Consider the following 15275-nt stretch of genomic DNA (forward strand, 5'->3'; position numbering starts at 1 on the left):
TGGTCTACAGAGTGAGTTCCAGGACAGCCAAAGGCTATACAGAGAAACCCTGTCTGGAAAAAAAAAAAAAAGAGTCTGATAGAGAAACGGACATTAAATAGGTAATTTATCAAGTCTTTAAGTACAGTTATTATATGAATAGAAAAGAACAGAATGTGAAAAAGACCTGAGCCAGGTCATCCCCTGGTTTACTCTGGAAAATGCCAAGAACACTGTGTCTCAAGACCTTTACCCTTTCTATTCCTCTTCCAGGATGGTCCCTCCCAGGATGGCCATGCAGGCTGCCCCCTTGCTACCTTCAGGACTGTATTCAAGGACTTCTTTACTTGGCTGCACAGCCTAAAGCAAAATGGTAGCATTGTGCCCACCTACCTTCGGCTGTTTCCTGTGTCCTCTGCGCTCCCTACCATGTCCAGTGTCAAACTGACTCGGTCTGTCTCTCAGCATCCTGATGTGAGGCCCTGAGCTCCACGGGAGCAGAGACTTGCCTGTAGCTCCCTTCTGTCCTCTGCACCTAGAACAGCAGCTGATGTCTATCCAGCAAGGGCTCAGTAAAGACTTGATGGCTGAAGAAATCCCAGCCCAGTCTCTTTGTGGCTTCCATATATCTTTCAGCCTCTGCCAACCTGTAGGGTCTCAGCACTCTTCTCTGAGGCCCTCGCTCTGTTCCTGGGCCCCACCAGCCCTCCTGGGCAAAGAAGCATCCTGAGACACGAGACACGTGATTGAGCATGAGTGCTTGCATGCATGCCTGTATGTGCATGTGTGTGTGTGTGTGCATACATAGACATGTATGTTCCTGTGTATATGTGTGCACAGATTTACATCTGCATGTGTACAGGTGTGTGTGTGTGTGTGTGTGTGCATGTGTGTGCATGTGCATTCATACATGTGTGCACATGTGTATGAGTGTGTGTGTGCATGTGTGCATACATAGACATGTATGTTCCTGTGTATATGTGTGCACAGATTTACATCTGCATGTGTACAGGTGTGTGTGTGTGTGTGTTTGCATGTGTGTGCATGTGCATTCATACATGTGTGCACATGTGTATGAGTGTGTGTGTGCATGTGTGCATACATAGACATGTATGTTCCTGTGTATATGTGTGCACAGATTTACATCTGCATGTGTGCAGGTGTGTGTGTGTGTGTGTGTTTGCATGTGTGTGCATGTGCATTCATACATGTGTGCACATGTGTATGAGTGTGTGTGTGCATGTGTGCATACATAGACATATATGTTCCTGTGTATATGTGTGCACAGATTTACATCTGCATGTGTGCAGGTGTGTGTGTGTGTGTGTGTGTGCATGTGTGTGTGTGTGTGCATTTGTGCATGGGTGTATAATAGATAAGGCCTCTTTGCACCCAGAGAATATCTAAACCCACGGAAGATCCACTCGTGAGCACAAAAAAAAAATCAAGAGTAGAAAGGACATGGGTGGAACTGCTTTGGTTGTAAGGTGAGAGGGGGAGGGGAGAGGGAGGGGAGGGGAGGGAAAGAGGAAAGGAGGAGGGGGGAGGAGCTGGTCCATTAGCACAGTCTTGAAAGTGGGAACAGAGCCCTGTGGCACATCTCTGGATACCTTCCTTTGGGATTCACCCAGTTGTGGTCTTACTCAGTCCCACTGTCCTAACTCTCCTGGAAGGACATCAAACATCGAGTCACTGTCTTCCTGATCCCAGTGAACCTTTGTCTGAGCTGCAGCAACTCCGTTCAACCAACTGTGTGTGGCCCACCATGCCCTCCTCACCCGTACTGAACTGTATCCCCTGGACTAAGTGGACAAGCATTCATTACATAAAAGTGAATGAGTCTTCCAGTGTGCTGTGTAGAAAAGAGCCAATCTCACAGAGAAAAGCCAATGCCTGCAGAAAGGAAAAAGTAAGTTGCGCAGGCTGGAGTCAAATACATCATCCTCCTGCCTCCTGTGCCCATGTGTCAGAATTACAGCTGTATGCATAAAACATTTGGTATAGGGAGTTTAAAATAGAAAAATTAAAGGCATAAAGGGAGCCTGAGTGAGCATGGTCTAGCCTCCAACCAGGGCCAGCTCCATCTTTACTGTCTGCTCACCGGATCTGAACCTCCATCCCCCTTGAGAAGACCTGGGTCTCCTGGATGGGGTCAGGAGCAGCACCCTCTGATGGTGTTGCTTCAGAAAGACTCCAGCTCTGCCTACTGATCCACACTTACTTCCTTGTGCTGTTTTGCCCTTCTGTTTGCCCTGAAGAGGCCTAGTAAAGGGGCAAACTTGTTTTCCCTCTGCCATGTGCAGCTTCACTGAGAAGGCTGTGCTCTGCATGAGAAGGCCACGCTCTGTATGAGATAGTCGTGCTCTACATGAGAAGGCAGGGCTCTGCATGAGATAGCTGTGTTCTACACCATGGGAGCTCAACCACCCTAGCAACCTGTTCTCAGACTTCCAGCCTCCAAAACTGTGGGAAGGAAATTTCCACTCCGACTACATGCAAAGGAGGATGGGGAGGGGACGGAATGTCAATGAGCTATTGACTGCAACAAATAATTAATTGTTAATTAATTAAAAATTAATGAGCCTACATAGCACTTTACATACATGAAGCATTCATATGCAGGCTAACATGCCAACTTTACACATGCCAACTCTGGCCCTGGCTCCCTGGAAGAAGCTTGTATTTCTAGCACCATCTTACAGAAGAGGAATCTACAGAATAGAGGCACACACTGAGAACAATCAATTTGCAGAAGGCTGCACAGCTTCTGTGTGGCCGGGTTTCCAGGTCTTTGCTCCTAAGACCATACAGTGCTGCTCCCAGGAACCTAGGAATGTCAGTGTTGAAGGAAGATACTTTAGCTAGGAGAAGAAGCCCAGAGAGGCAGGTCAACTTAACCTAAGACCACACAGCAGATCCAAAACTGAAATCCCATCTCAGCATAGACTCACTCTGTCAACATTTATGAAGCACACAGCACATTCAAGACACCGTGTGAGACCAACAGGTCAAGTGGAGATTAGTGACGGTCTCTGACTTACAGGCCCTTGCAATCTGATGAAGGAGGAAGAGGGAGTAGCGACCCAACATGGAACTAGGGCATACAATAAGTCACAGGAGTACCACTGGAACAAGTGTGGACTGGCAGGCAGGAGCTGGGGTCTTCCTGAAGCAACACCATCAGAGGGTGCTACTCCTGGCCCCATCCAGGAGACCCAGGTTCTCTCAAGGGGGATAGAGGCTCATAGCCAGTGAGCAGAGACAGAGTGAAGATGGAGTTGGCCCTGGTTGGAGGCTAGACCATGCTCACTCAGGCTTCCTGTCCTTCCCTGGCTGGTTATTGTTTGAGAGATCCACCCCCATCCTGCCTATTCCTGGCCATCTCCCCCCCACCCATCATGGACATATATTCCTGGCCATCTCCTCCCACCCATCATGGACAGTACAGTGACTTCCACTCACTGGTCACCATGGTCTGAGCTTTTACTTTTGTAGCTGAGAAACAAGCCAAATTCTAATCATCTTGGGTATCCTGATTCTCCCAAATATCCATCATTTGCATCTGCCCAGTACCAGAATGCCCCAGCTTTGCTCAGTCATTGAGGATTTGCCAGGTGGCCTTACCTGCACTCTTCATCACCATCACCGTCACCACCACCACCACCATCATCATCATCAACAACATCATTGTTATGAGGCAGGGTATCCTATGTAGCCCAGCTTTAAACTCAAGACACCTGGGGCAGAGGCCTGCAGTTCTCTGTGAGTTTGAGGCCAGCCTAGTCTACATGTCAAGTCCTAGAACAGCCAGAGCTACCCAGAGAGACCTCTCTCCCCAATTCTCCTGTTTCCCACCTACTGAATGGAATTCAAGCTAGTTTGCTTTTCTCCTAACCAGACTATAAACAATTACTTCCTACAAAATGCACATTGAGAAATTCATTCTAATTTTTTATGAATATGCAAGCAGGATTTCATTGCTAATATGTAACAGGTCTGTCTATGGCCACCTGGGTCTCCTGCAGGAAACACACACTTGTGTTGTTGATGTGGCTATGCGGGTACCAGAAGGCTCCAAGAGTCCCCAAGGCAGTAAGGCTCACGCAGGCAAGGTGCGGTAACCTATAGCCAGCCTATCTGGCTATCAGACTACTGAGTTCCAAGAAATTAGAATTCCCAGAAATCTCATGCTGGGAGAAGAAAGGGTTAAAGCCTGGGCCAGCCACAGGGTGGAAGGTGGGAGGGAGGAGTTTGTTTCCCTAAGAGTCACTTCAGTAGATGGTGATTCAGGGGCAAGACCACACTCTAGCCAGTACTGCCTAGCTATGCATAGGCCCAGTCCTCTGTTTAAACTTAAACCTATGCCAGACCCAAAGATGAAGTTAGGGGATCATTGTCCTGCCTCCCAGTGTGGCCACATTCAACAAGCAGGAAAAAAAAAAAAAAAAAAAAAAAAAAGGTTTGTTAAATTGCCTTAGGACAGGTGACTAAACCTGGCTTACTGTGGCTGTCATCCAGGCCCTGACCCTTAACAATACTTCCCCATTTCTAGCCTGGTACTGATGTCCTCTTGGTGTCATTACAGACAGTAGCCCACTCTTCCCTTGCCCTAGGCAGGACAGCATAGCTACCATTGTCTGTCCTGGCTCCTCTCCTGCTGTACTGGGGACAGAGAGCCATGTTGTCCTCACTGAGCTGTCACAGGAAAATGGTAGCAATCCCTAGCGGGTGGGTTCACTACAACTAGGTATGGGTATGCTTCAGGGAGCCACTCTAATGTCTGTGCTGCACCTCACCCATTCCCGAGACCAGCACTTCAAGAAGACATTTGCAAAACTGTACCTGGGGGTGAGCCAGTGACTTGTGTTCTAAGAGACAATGGGATTGAGGGGCTGACACTCAACTTTGGGGTGATAATTACACATTTACAGGCTGCACCATCACTGTGGGGAACAATCCTCCCCATCCTTACCTCCTGTCCCAGAGGAAGAAGGATGAGCCACTCTACAGACAACAGAAATCAGAACACTTGCCCAAGATCCCCAAGAGACCTAAGATAAGGGTCTTCCAAACTCAGTCTGGGAAGCCTCCCCAGAGCCTCCGAGCCTTCTCTGACGCAATGTGGCTGCCCCTGTGCTTCCTGACGAAGGGCTGGGGAGGAAGGCCAAGGGAGAATACAGTGTAGTCCTCTGCCCTTCAGTGGCCAGCGGCGTGGCCAGTGGCATGGCAACGGCAGACTCCAGTCCGACAGCTAGCTCTCCTCACTCTTGGTCTGTGACCTGAGGCTGTTTCCAAAATTTGCCATTTTTCTCTCTTCGTTTTCTTTTTCTTTTTGATTTTTGCGGTGCTGCAGCTCCAAGCTAAAACTGCTCTCATGCTGTGCAAGTGCCATATCTCTGAGCTGTGCCCTCAGCCCTCTCTTCTCAAGATCTACCTAAATTGCTCAGACTTGCCTTTGAGCTCACTCTGAAGCCTAGGCTAGCATTAACCTCTCAGTCCTCCTGCCTCGGCCTCCCATATAGTTGGAAGCACAGCTTCCATGTGCTGTGAGTGTGTCCACTGTGGCTGACTGCAGGCCATTTTGATGCCATTGAAGGCAGAGGAAGGAAGTGAGGCCACAGTTTCCTCTCCTTGTTCCTCACACCAAACACAGACACACGCACACACATACACACAGAGAGAGACACACAGACAGACAGACAGACAGACAGACAGACAGACAGACAGAGGACTATCCCAGACAGACTGGGAGGCAGGGACATCACACACGTTCCTAGACAAAACATGGAGGCCCCTGAGAGGGAAGAGGGAATTGTGTTCACACCACAAGACTTGAGCTGAGGGCCCAGACTTGCCCATCTGGGCCCAGCCCCCAGTGCTGCCCTGGTGACCCAATCAGGTTCTGCCGGTTGGGTGGTTGGGTGGTTGGGTGGTTGGGTGGTTGGGTGGTTTGGGTGGTTGGGTGGTTGGGTGGTTGGGTGGTTGGGTGGTTGGGTGGTTGGGTGGTTGGGTGGTTGGGTGGTTGGGTGGTTGGGTGGTTGGGTGGTTGGGTGGTTGGGTGGTTGGGTGGTTGGGTGGTTGGGTGGTTGGGTGGTTGGGTGGTTGGGTGGTTGGGTGGTTGGGTGGTTGGGTGGTTGGGTGGTTGGGTGGTTGGGTGGTTGGGTGGTTGGGTGGTTGGGTGGTTGGGTGGTTGGGTGGTTGGGTGGTTGGGTGGTTGGGTGGTTGGGTGGTTGGGTGGTTGGGTGGTTGGGTGCCCTACTGTTAGCAACAGCCCTGGCCTAGTAAATATTGTGAGGCAAGTTACCAAGGACAGCCTCCAATGCCCAGGGGCAGCCTGTCTGCTTCTGGGGAAATGTTTCCAGTGTTTCTGTACGTGGGGGTGACCAGAAAGGATAGGAGAGAGCTGAGGTTCCATGGGCCAGATCCCAGCCCCCACCAGTCTTCTTCCTAAGCCATGCAGGGGGCCCTGTCTTGTCATGGAGTGAGATACAAAGTACAAGAGCAATCCACAGCTCACTAACAGACACAGCTGAGTGTCCCCACCAGCTCTGAAGAATGAAGATGGCCTCAAAGCCAGTGAAGGGTGACACCACACTATGGCACACTGGGGTGCATCTGCCTAAGTAAGCCTACAACTGTGAAGTAAATAACTTTATTACCTAGTGTCATTGTCCTGGAAAAGCTTGGGAAACTCTGACAGAGGTGAAGGTCCATACCCCTGACACACACAAACCCTAGAAAATAAGAACTGGACCAAGTGTGCTGTCCTAACACTCAGCAGACTGGTGTAGACAGACCCTGGGTCCAGCTTGGGCTACATAAGAGCAGTGTTTGGTGTCAGGCCGGGGATAAAGGCCTAAGGGCTAGCTCAGTTGGTACAGTGCACGTCTTGGGCTCAGTCCCTAGCACTACACACGGTACCACTCGCCTTGAACCCCGGGTGAAGATGGAGGCAGGAAGGTCAGGTGATCAAGGTCAACCTCAGCTGTGTAGTTTGAGGGCAGCCTGGGCTACAAGAGCCTGTCTCAAAAAAATAAAGTTTAAAAACAGGCTTCATAGAGAGATAAGGCCTGGTGTGGTGGCACATGCCTTTGATCCCAGCACCTAGGAGACAGAGGCAGGTAGATCTCTGTGAATTCAAGACCAGCCTGGGATATAAGGAGCGTTCTGAGTCAGTTAGAACTACATATTGAGACTCAGTTTCTAATAATAATTATAATGTATAATATATATAATAATAAATGTGTGTGTGATGTGAAAGAAAGAGAGAGAGAAAGGGAGAGAGAGAGAGAGAGAGAGAGAGAGAGAGAGAGAGAGATAGGTTTGAGGGGACAGTTCACTGAGACACTGCTTCCAAACTGCTCTGAAGTTAAGAAATAACCTGAATTTCTTAACTAACCCCTAACCCACTCACTCCCTCAAAGCATAAGCATGAGCTCCTTACCCAGAGCTGAGTCACTCACATCATGACCAGCATATCCAGGGAAGACCTCTGGGCTGGGGCAGCAGACAGCGGCACCCTGGACCAAGCGTCTACCATAGCTACCTAAAATCTGGGCAGCCGCCATGCCTGACGTTAGGGAATACGATCCAAAATACCATACAACCAGAGCTCACCTGGGAACGAACCTGTCCCAGAGAGCCTGACCTGTGCAGTGGTCGAATGACAGAGCAGAGAGACCCAGCAAATGACCTTGTACAGTAAGAAAATGAGGCCGAGAGACGGTGTAAGCTACTACCTGCTAAGGTCACACAGCAAGAGTCAAAACGTCCCCATCCTGCAGAACCTGAGGTGGGGGTCCTGGAACACAAAGGGTGACCTCAGCACTGCTGTTTCAGACAAATTCACTGTCATCACCATCTGAAAGCTAAGCACTGTGGGTACTTCAGATTCAGTGACGACCTGCTGCCTCCAGCAGTGGGGACAGCTTTGTGACCTCACCAGCTTGCACAGCCTCCTATACAATCAGGAAGCTCTCCTGTCTAACCTTAATCCTTGCTGCTGCAACATCAGCCTGGTTCCTCTCAGTCCAAGAGCTATTCACTCTCTCACTGGCCCAGCCTATGCTACCGAGGGCCCTCTCCCAACTCCTGACTCAGCTAGGTCATGGCTGTATTGCCTGCTAGGGTGCCATGAAAGCCCCAGGAGGTGAACCAGCTTGTGAGCTGGAGCCTGGAAGGAAGTGGTGAGGAATGAAGTCAGTGGAGGAGCTGAAGGGACAAGCAGATTCCCCACAATGCCTGACTTTTTAAGTCTAGTCCTGTCATTCTAAATGTGGATGGGGACCCAGGGGGCTAAGCCTTGGTGTCTCTTGTCCTATATACAAATAATACAAGCCCACTGTTCACATTTTTAAAACAACAGACAATAAAATAACATTTGAAAAAAAAAAAAAGTGGGTTTGGAGAGCAGGAGAGATGACTCAGTGGGCAAAGGAGCTTGCTGCCAAGCCTGAGGACCTGGTTCAATTCCAGGGACCTACAAGATAGAAGGAAAGACAAACTGTCTTCTGACCTCCACGTGTGGATGCCCACACACATACATACAACAAATCACACATAAAAACAACAGAGGCAAATGACTGACCGTAAGACGCTTTTAAATAAGAGCAAAATTAGAAAAAAAATAAATAAAACAAAACTCTTTCAGAAATTAGACTCCCCTGAAAGTAGCCGATGGAGCATTAGGACCCAGCTTTCCAGGCACAAACACAAACTGTCAGCATCCTCCAGTCAACGTTCCTTTAGTTTATACTAACCCTGAGCCAGATGCCGCTCCATCTGGAGGTACAGCTGTAAGCAACAGCTGTAAATCCAGGCCTGCGTCAAGGCCACAGCTCAGGAGTAGTGTTTACCCAGCATGCACCAGACCTTGGATATAAACAAGGAAAAGCTGAGAGAAGGAGAAAGAAAAGGCAGACAGCATGGGTCTCGTGTATTACAATTACACCTATGACCCGTGCTTAAGCATGTGCGTATATGTATATGCACATGTCTAGAGAGGCACCACCTCCCATACAGTGGGATCATCATCCACCCCATCTATATGTATTTTTATAGTGAGGTCACACAACACATGAAGATTTCCACAGGCTTCCCTATCTGTGTCTTATAAATCATAGTGTATGGCTGAGTGTTCTCTGTCTCTGTCTCTGTCTCTGTCTCTGTCTCTGTCTCTGTCTCTCTCTCTCTCTCTCTCTCACACACACACACACACACACACACACACACACACACACACACACACACACACACACACACGGGAGCCTGTGGCAGCAGCATCCCAGGGTTTCCCAGGACAGACTCATTCCCAGCATTCCAGGCTGGGGCAGGGTTCTCACACACTCGACTCCCCCTACAGGTAGCCTAGGTTCCTGCAGCCCGAACTGTCCTGGGAGCCTACAGTAAGATCTCCCAGAAGCCCCTTTTCCCCACCAGCTCCTGGATGCCTGATACCACAACAAATCACTGATATAAAGGAGCCTCAGAGAGAGGTGACTCTCCTCAGGACTTAACTGTCACAGCTGGTCCTGGGCAAAGTCACCAGACTTAGACTCTCTGAAGCCAGGGATTCTAGTAGTGTTTCAAGCAAGAAGCTAAGCAAGGCTGAGAGTCAAGAGAATGGGTTTCTGTGAGGCTGGGGGTGAGGGTCAGGTGCTGCCTCCACAGAGCAGTGGGGCCTGGGGCAAAAGGCTTGGCCTCCCTACGTTTCCCCATCTGTGACCAGAGAATAACAATCTGTATTTCTCCTGAAAACACGGTGTGTGTGAATCAAGACTGTATCTGCAGAGAGAGCCCTCAGAATGAAAGCCAAGCACCTGCTGTTCACTTTCATCATTAACTTCCAGCCCCTGCCCCTTGCTCACCTACCAGGCCTGCCCTATCGGACACCAGCCTTCCTGGGACTCCTCTGGCTCTGGGGGAGCTTGTGAGAAGCATGAATGGAAAGGTGTCAAGAGATGGAGTGTGCTCTCATGGAACTGTGTGTGCGTGTGCATGTGTGTGTGTGTGTGTGTGTGTGCTCACAAGAACATAAATGAATGGGTAGTCAGACATGGTGGTACACACCTGAGATCCCAACCCTTGGGAGGCTAAAACAGGAAGATAAGAAGTTTGAGGCCAGCCTGGGCTACACATACAGACTGCCAGCCTGGGCTACACATACAGACTGCCTCCAGAAAAAAAATAAAATGGAGAAAATATATAAAGGCATGACCTGTGTGTGCAACATTAGTCGCATATTGGGTGTGTAAAGAGTGTGAGGGGCATGCAGGATGGAGAGTGTACATATTGGGTGTGTAAAGAGTGTGAGGGGGCATGCAGGATGGAGAGTGTGTTAGGGGTCGCATATTGGGTATGTAAAGAGTGTGAGGGGCATGCAGGATGGAGAGTGTGTTAGGGGTCGCATATTGAGTGTGTAAAGAGTGTGAGGGGGCATGCAGGATGGAGAGTGTGCATATTGGGTGTGTAAAGAGTGTGAGGGGCATGCAGGATGGAGAGTGTGTTAGGGCCAAGTGTTAGGAATGTGTAAGGGCTGGTATCTGAGGTTGTATGTGGAGGTCTGGGCTCCTCACACACATCCTAGACACAAAGCGCTTGGCATGGTGGCTTCGTGATTGACAACAAGGTCCCATGCTGCAAGACAGTCTCTGACCTGACTTTCTTCTCCTCCTAAGCTTCAAGGGTTTCCAAAGAAAAGCCTCCAACTCCACCCCTCCCAGCCTCACACCGCCCTCTGATCGAAACTGGAAGGAGACCAGAGCCAGCCTGCATGAGGTGCTCTCTGTGGGTAAGCCCCGTAGGCTGGTGCCCTTTCTCCACCCTTGCTCCTGTGAAGGACTGGCTGAGAGCTTCAGCCCCCTCCTAGCTGTGAAAACCTCTCAGGCCATCTACTCAGGCGGGCCCACTTTCCATTACCTGCAACTGGCAGGGACCTTCAGAGCCCATCACCATCCCCTTCCAGGGGAGGCCTCTGCTCCACCCACATTTCTCCAGAAGCAAAATAAGGAAAGGGCACTGAGAGGACATGGGATGGGGAGAAAGAAAGGGGGACTTTCTTCCTGGCCTCTCTTCCAGGAAGTCACTCTGCGTGGTTGATACCATGCAGGAAGATCACCATTGGATTTGAAGCTAGTTTCTGCCAGGTGCTTTACACAGGACACCTCCGGTTAGCTTTGTTTTATAGCTGAGGAAACTAAGGCTTTGCAAATCAAAACGACTTGTCCTAGATCCCACAAACAAAGGTGGCCAAGCTGGAGTTCACAGCTGTCTGGAATTCCTCTCCAAATCCTATGTCTGTCTTCCCTCTGGCTGGCATTGATATTCCCCTCTCCCTCAGCTGGGCAGTGGTGGTGCACACCTTTAATCCCAGCACTTGGGGGGCAGAGGCAGGCGGATTTCTGAGTTCGAGGCCAGCCTGGTCTACAGAGTGAGTTCCAGGACAGCCAGTGCTACACAGAGAAACCCTGTCTCAAAAAAACAAAAAATAAAAAATAAAAGAAAGATATTCCTCTCTCTTGGGGGCCAGGGAAGCCCACAGAAAGAGCCATGCTCAGACCACACGGAAACATCTGGGGGAGTATTAGGTGTACAGTCGACAAAGGTGCAGGAATGACCTCAGGAGTGGGGAGGTGTGTGAATGAAGGAGAGCGGTGAAGAGGTAAAGGTATGGTCACCTCTGTGGGAACAGTGGCCACAGGGGCTTGCGCAGGGTGCAGAGAAGGTGGAAACAGAAAGCAGGTGTGTGCCTAACCCCCGCCCCCAGTTCAAGTCAGGTTACAACATAGTAACCCCAAAATAGTCCTGAGCCTCTGTCCTTACAACTACGCCAGGGCAGGAGTCTAGGGCCCACAGAGGCCCAACTGCTGGTAACATTCAGACATCCGTCCACGTAGCCTCCCAGTCTCCAGGAACAGTAAAGCCTGGGGAGAAAAAACTCAGGGGAATTCAGCAACCATAAAAGTGCATCGAGAAGGGGGACCTGGCTGAGCAGGCTGGCGGGGAAGAGCAGGACCCAGAAAATGGAAAATACTGGAGAGGTAATGGTGTGAAGGAGCCAGAGATGAACCCCTCACTGAGACCAAGCTAAGACAAAGTTCACTGCAATGGGACCTGAGATTCCTGTGTAAGGGAAAATCGATGCCACAATCTGCCAGGTCTTCCTCCCTCCCTGAAATGTCACCTACAGCCCCTGGGCCTCTTGAAGACAAATCAATGATAAATTAGATAGGACAATTCCAAACCCCAGGCTCCACCGTGAACACCAAGGATAAGGTGCAACTGACCCAGCAAAGGGCTAGAAGTTGAACAAGTGACCCCCATCATGAGACGACAAAGTCAGGAAACAGTGGAGCAGGGGACCCAGATAGAATAAAGCTGGCACCCCTTGTGACATTCTCCCCTTCCTGCAGTGTTTTGGGGGTGCTCAGTATTTCTGCACTGGAGATCAAAGCCTCATTCCTATTGTCTCAGGAAGACCCTACTGGAATAGAAGGGTTGCTTGCTGAATTAGTCCCAAACTCACTTGCAATCTGATTTGTAGAGGAAAAGGGGAGAAAGCAAAAACATTTATTGGAGCCGTCTGTAAAATAAGGTCGATCGCCCCTGCCTGGGTTATAGTGGCATTTAAGGCGAGTAACGAAGCATTTAGCTCATGTCTACACAGTCAGGGAAGAGTCAGGCACTTCTCTCCTCACCCAGGGCTGGGAAGAGGGTGCCTGCCTAGGCCCAGACTGGCAGGTGCTACCCAGGGCGGTCCAGACATACCATTTGCATGCCATTTGCATGTGCTCTTTCTAGCCACCAACATTTGTCACTTCAGAGCCTCTAGGTCACAGCCTGTCTCTGTCCCTGCTTCATGCCCGTTCCTGGACCCCTGATAGCTGGAGGACCCCTGAAGAAGGAAAGAATTCAAATTGGAGGACAGAGGGTCCGAGATGCGACCCAGAGTCTGAAGAAGCAATGAGCATCTGCTATCTGTGGAAACCTGGCTTAGGGCGACCCCTACAGGGCAATCCCAGAATGCAGGGAGACTGAGAAATAGCCTGGCTCCTCCCCTCTCCCCACTCACGGTCTGCTCGTGGCGCTATTCGCCTCCCAGTGGCTCTAACGCTGCCTAGCACCGAGGATCTCCCAGATCTCGAGTCAGTCCAGAAAGTTACATTTTGCCCCTCCACTAAATAACCAAGACCAAGTGAGTCAGCGTGGTCTTCCAGCGTGGTATTTGGGAGCGTTGGGCTGTAAGAACCGTCATTAAATATTCCAACGTGAGTGTCAGAGCCCACCTTAGGCTCACATGGCCACGCGGCAGACCAGAGTGAAAGGAATTGTGACCACACTTTGGGGAAAGTTTAGGGAGCAAAGAAGATAGTGATGCGGAGAGGAGAGATCCTCACACCACAGTACATGGTGGCCCTACCAAGTTCTCTCCAGTGAGGCCCACTCCACAGGGGATGGAGCCTGAGAGCTGGACCGAATCCCAGCCAGGGGAAGATTTCCTCACAGTAGCACATCTATTGGGGCGGGGGCGGGGGGCGTATGACCTGGGAAGACACCATCTTCCTTCCCACCCAGAGTCAGTTTCTGCCTGTCAAGTTCAGCTGGGAGGGGACGATCGAGGAAAATGCAGCCACAGCAACATTGATAGGAGGGGAAACACTAAAAAATGCTCTGAGCCTGCACTTGGCTTTTGGACAGACACAAAGGCCTTTGCCGTGGGCTCCTCCACCTGCAGTAAGCTCCGGCGTGTGAATGGGGCCATTGGAGAGGGCAAGGCTGAAGGGTGTGTGTGTGAACAAGTGAAGTCATTCTCTCTGGGTGGTTCCTTTTAATTAGCACCCTGAAAAACTCCCAGCCAGCAAAATTGAGTCTTGCCAACAGGGAGCCCCACCCTTCTGGCTCATCCAAAGCCTTAGGGGGCAAAGTGGGGGACAGAAAATCTAAAGGCACAAAAGAAAGGGCCTGCTTAGGGTCCACATACTGAGGGGGGCCCTTCTTAGCCCTCTAGAGGGCCTTCAGAAGGACAGGACAGGGCTTCTGAGGCTGGGGAAACTTGGCTAAGAAGCCAGAGATCAGAGAGTAGAATGATCTCCATGTCCCAGAACCTGTGGGAGTCCAGACCCTGAAAATGACCAGTGTCCAGCCAGCCCTGGAGGTGCCCTGAAGATCAGACATCAAGGACCAGGCGTGAGAAAGGAGTCTGAGCTCCACCTGGTCCTTTCACCTTTATATATATGGCTTTCTAATCAAAAGATCACCTGGTCCCTGTGGTCAACCTTCAGAACCAGCCCAAAGGGCTAGAAGCCGCAGAGTGCTCCATAAAGGGGGCAGAACGTGTATTGCCCTCTTCTTCTAATAGGTGCAGAGGTCAAAGTCAGAGTCCTTTCAGAGCTCATCTCCCACCCCAGACCCTGGCAAACTCAGACCATAGTGGGACACAGATCTGTTCATGGGAAAATGGCCAAGGACTGCTTAGAACAGACACTAGCATTCAGGACTTTCCTAGTCACAAGGACTGGAGCCTTGCTCTGAATCCTGGCCCTATTCCTAAAGAGTCACTGTGTGGCCCCCAGTGTAAGTCTCTTCCTCGCAGGGCTGGACTCAGTGAGGTGGGAGCCAGTCTGACACACTTTGGTGCTCAGTGCAGGGCGGGGGCGGGTATGAGAGCAATGGGGAAATACTGAGTGGAATGCTAGGCCAGCGTGGCCTAAGTTCACCAGGAAAGCGGTGCTAGTCCAGGCCTAGACGTGGGGCTTCCTCCTGGCTCTGACTTTAAAGTTTCTGCAGCCCCAAGAGCTCAGGACAGGGACCACAGGGCAAAGTGGAGAGAGACTACCCGCAGACTGTGCAGAGCCCGAAGTCCTTTCTGTTCCCTTCCAGCTGAAGAGGGTTACGCAGCCAAATCCTCAGAGCTGAACCCTCAACCCAGAGGACTGTCAGGGAAAGAACACCTACCTCTGCAGACCCCAGAAAGCTGTCAGGTCCTGCTAGCAGGGTACACACGGTGGGGCGGGGGGGGGGGGGGGGGGAATAACCTAGGGCACAGTTGTCGCAAGAGGGTGTGGCCTGCTTTTTAGGCAACAGTGGAGAAAGGATGGGGTGACTGTTCTTGGGGACAGAGGAGGGCGTGTCAGAAAATGAAGGCGTCCTGACCCTGAGGCTGAGTGGGAGCTGGGGCAGATCAGGCACCGCCCAGACGCTGAGGCCTCCTGCCCCCGCCCAGCTGGCTGCTGGTTCCCAACACACCCTGGGCAGTAAAACTTGATTTTATGATTGCTGTGGGGGTTGCTGCTTTCCTG

At 50.8% G+C, this 15275-nt stretch overlaps 1 long non-coding RNA gene across 2 annotated transcripts; it reads right to left on the reverse strand.

The window, feature by feature from the left end:
* Nucleotides 1-394: 394 nt before the first annotated feature.
* Nucleotides 395-14987, reverse strand: LOC143434176 (uncharacterized). 2 transcript variants are annotated; one of them, XR_013103510.1, is made up of 4 exons: nucleotides 14932-14987; nucleotides 12745-12871; nucleotides 8739-8850; nucleotides 8378-8458 (listed from the first exon to the last, which is right to left on the reverse strand). It is a non-coding gene; the product is annotated as an uncharacterized LOC143434176 (long non-coding RNA). The 2 variants fall into 2 exon arrangements; XR_013103509.1 differs by lacking the exons at nucleotides 8378-8458; nucleotides 8739-8850 and adding an exon at nucleotides 395-514.
* Nucleotides 14988-15275: the final 288 nt, after the last annotated feature.

The sequence above is a fragment of the Arvicanthis niloticus genome, chromosome 13 (genome assembly GCF_011762505.2).
Source record: "Arvicanthis niloticus isolate mArvNil1 chromosome 13, mArvNil1.pat.X, whole genome shotgun sequence".
NCBI lineage: Eukaryota > Metazoa > Chordata > Mammalia > Rodentia > Muridae > Arvicanthis > Arvicanthis niloticus.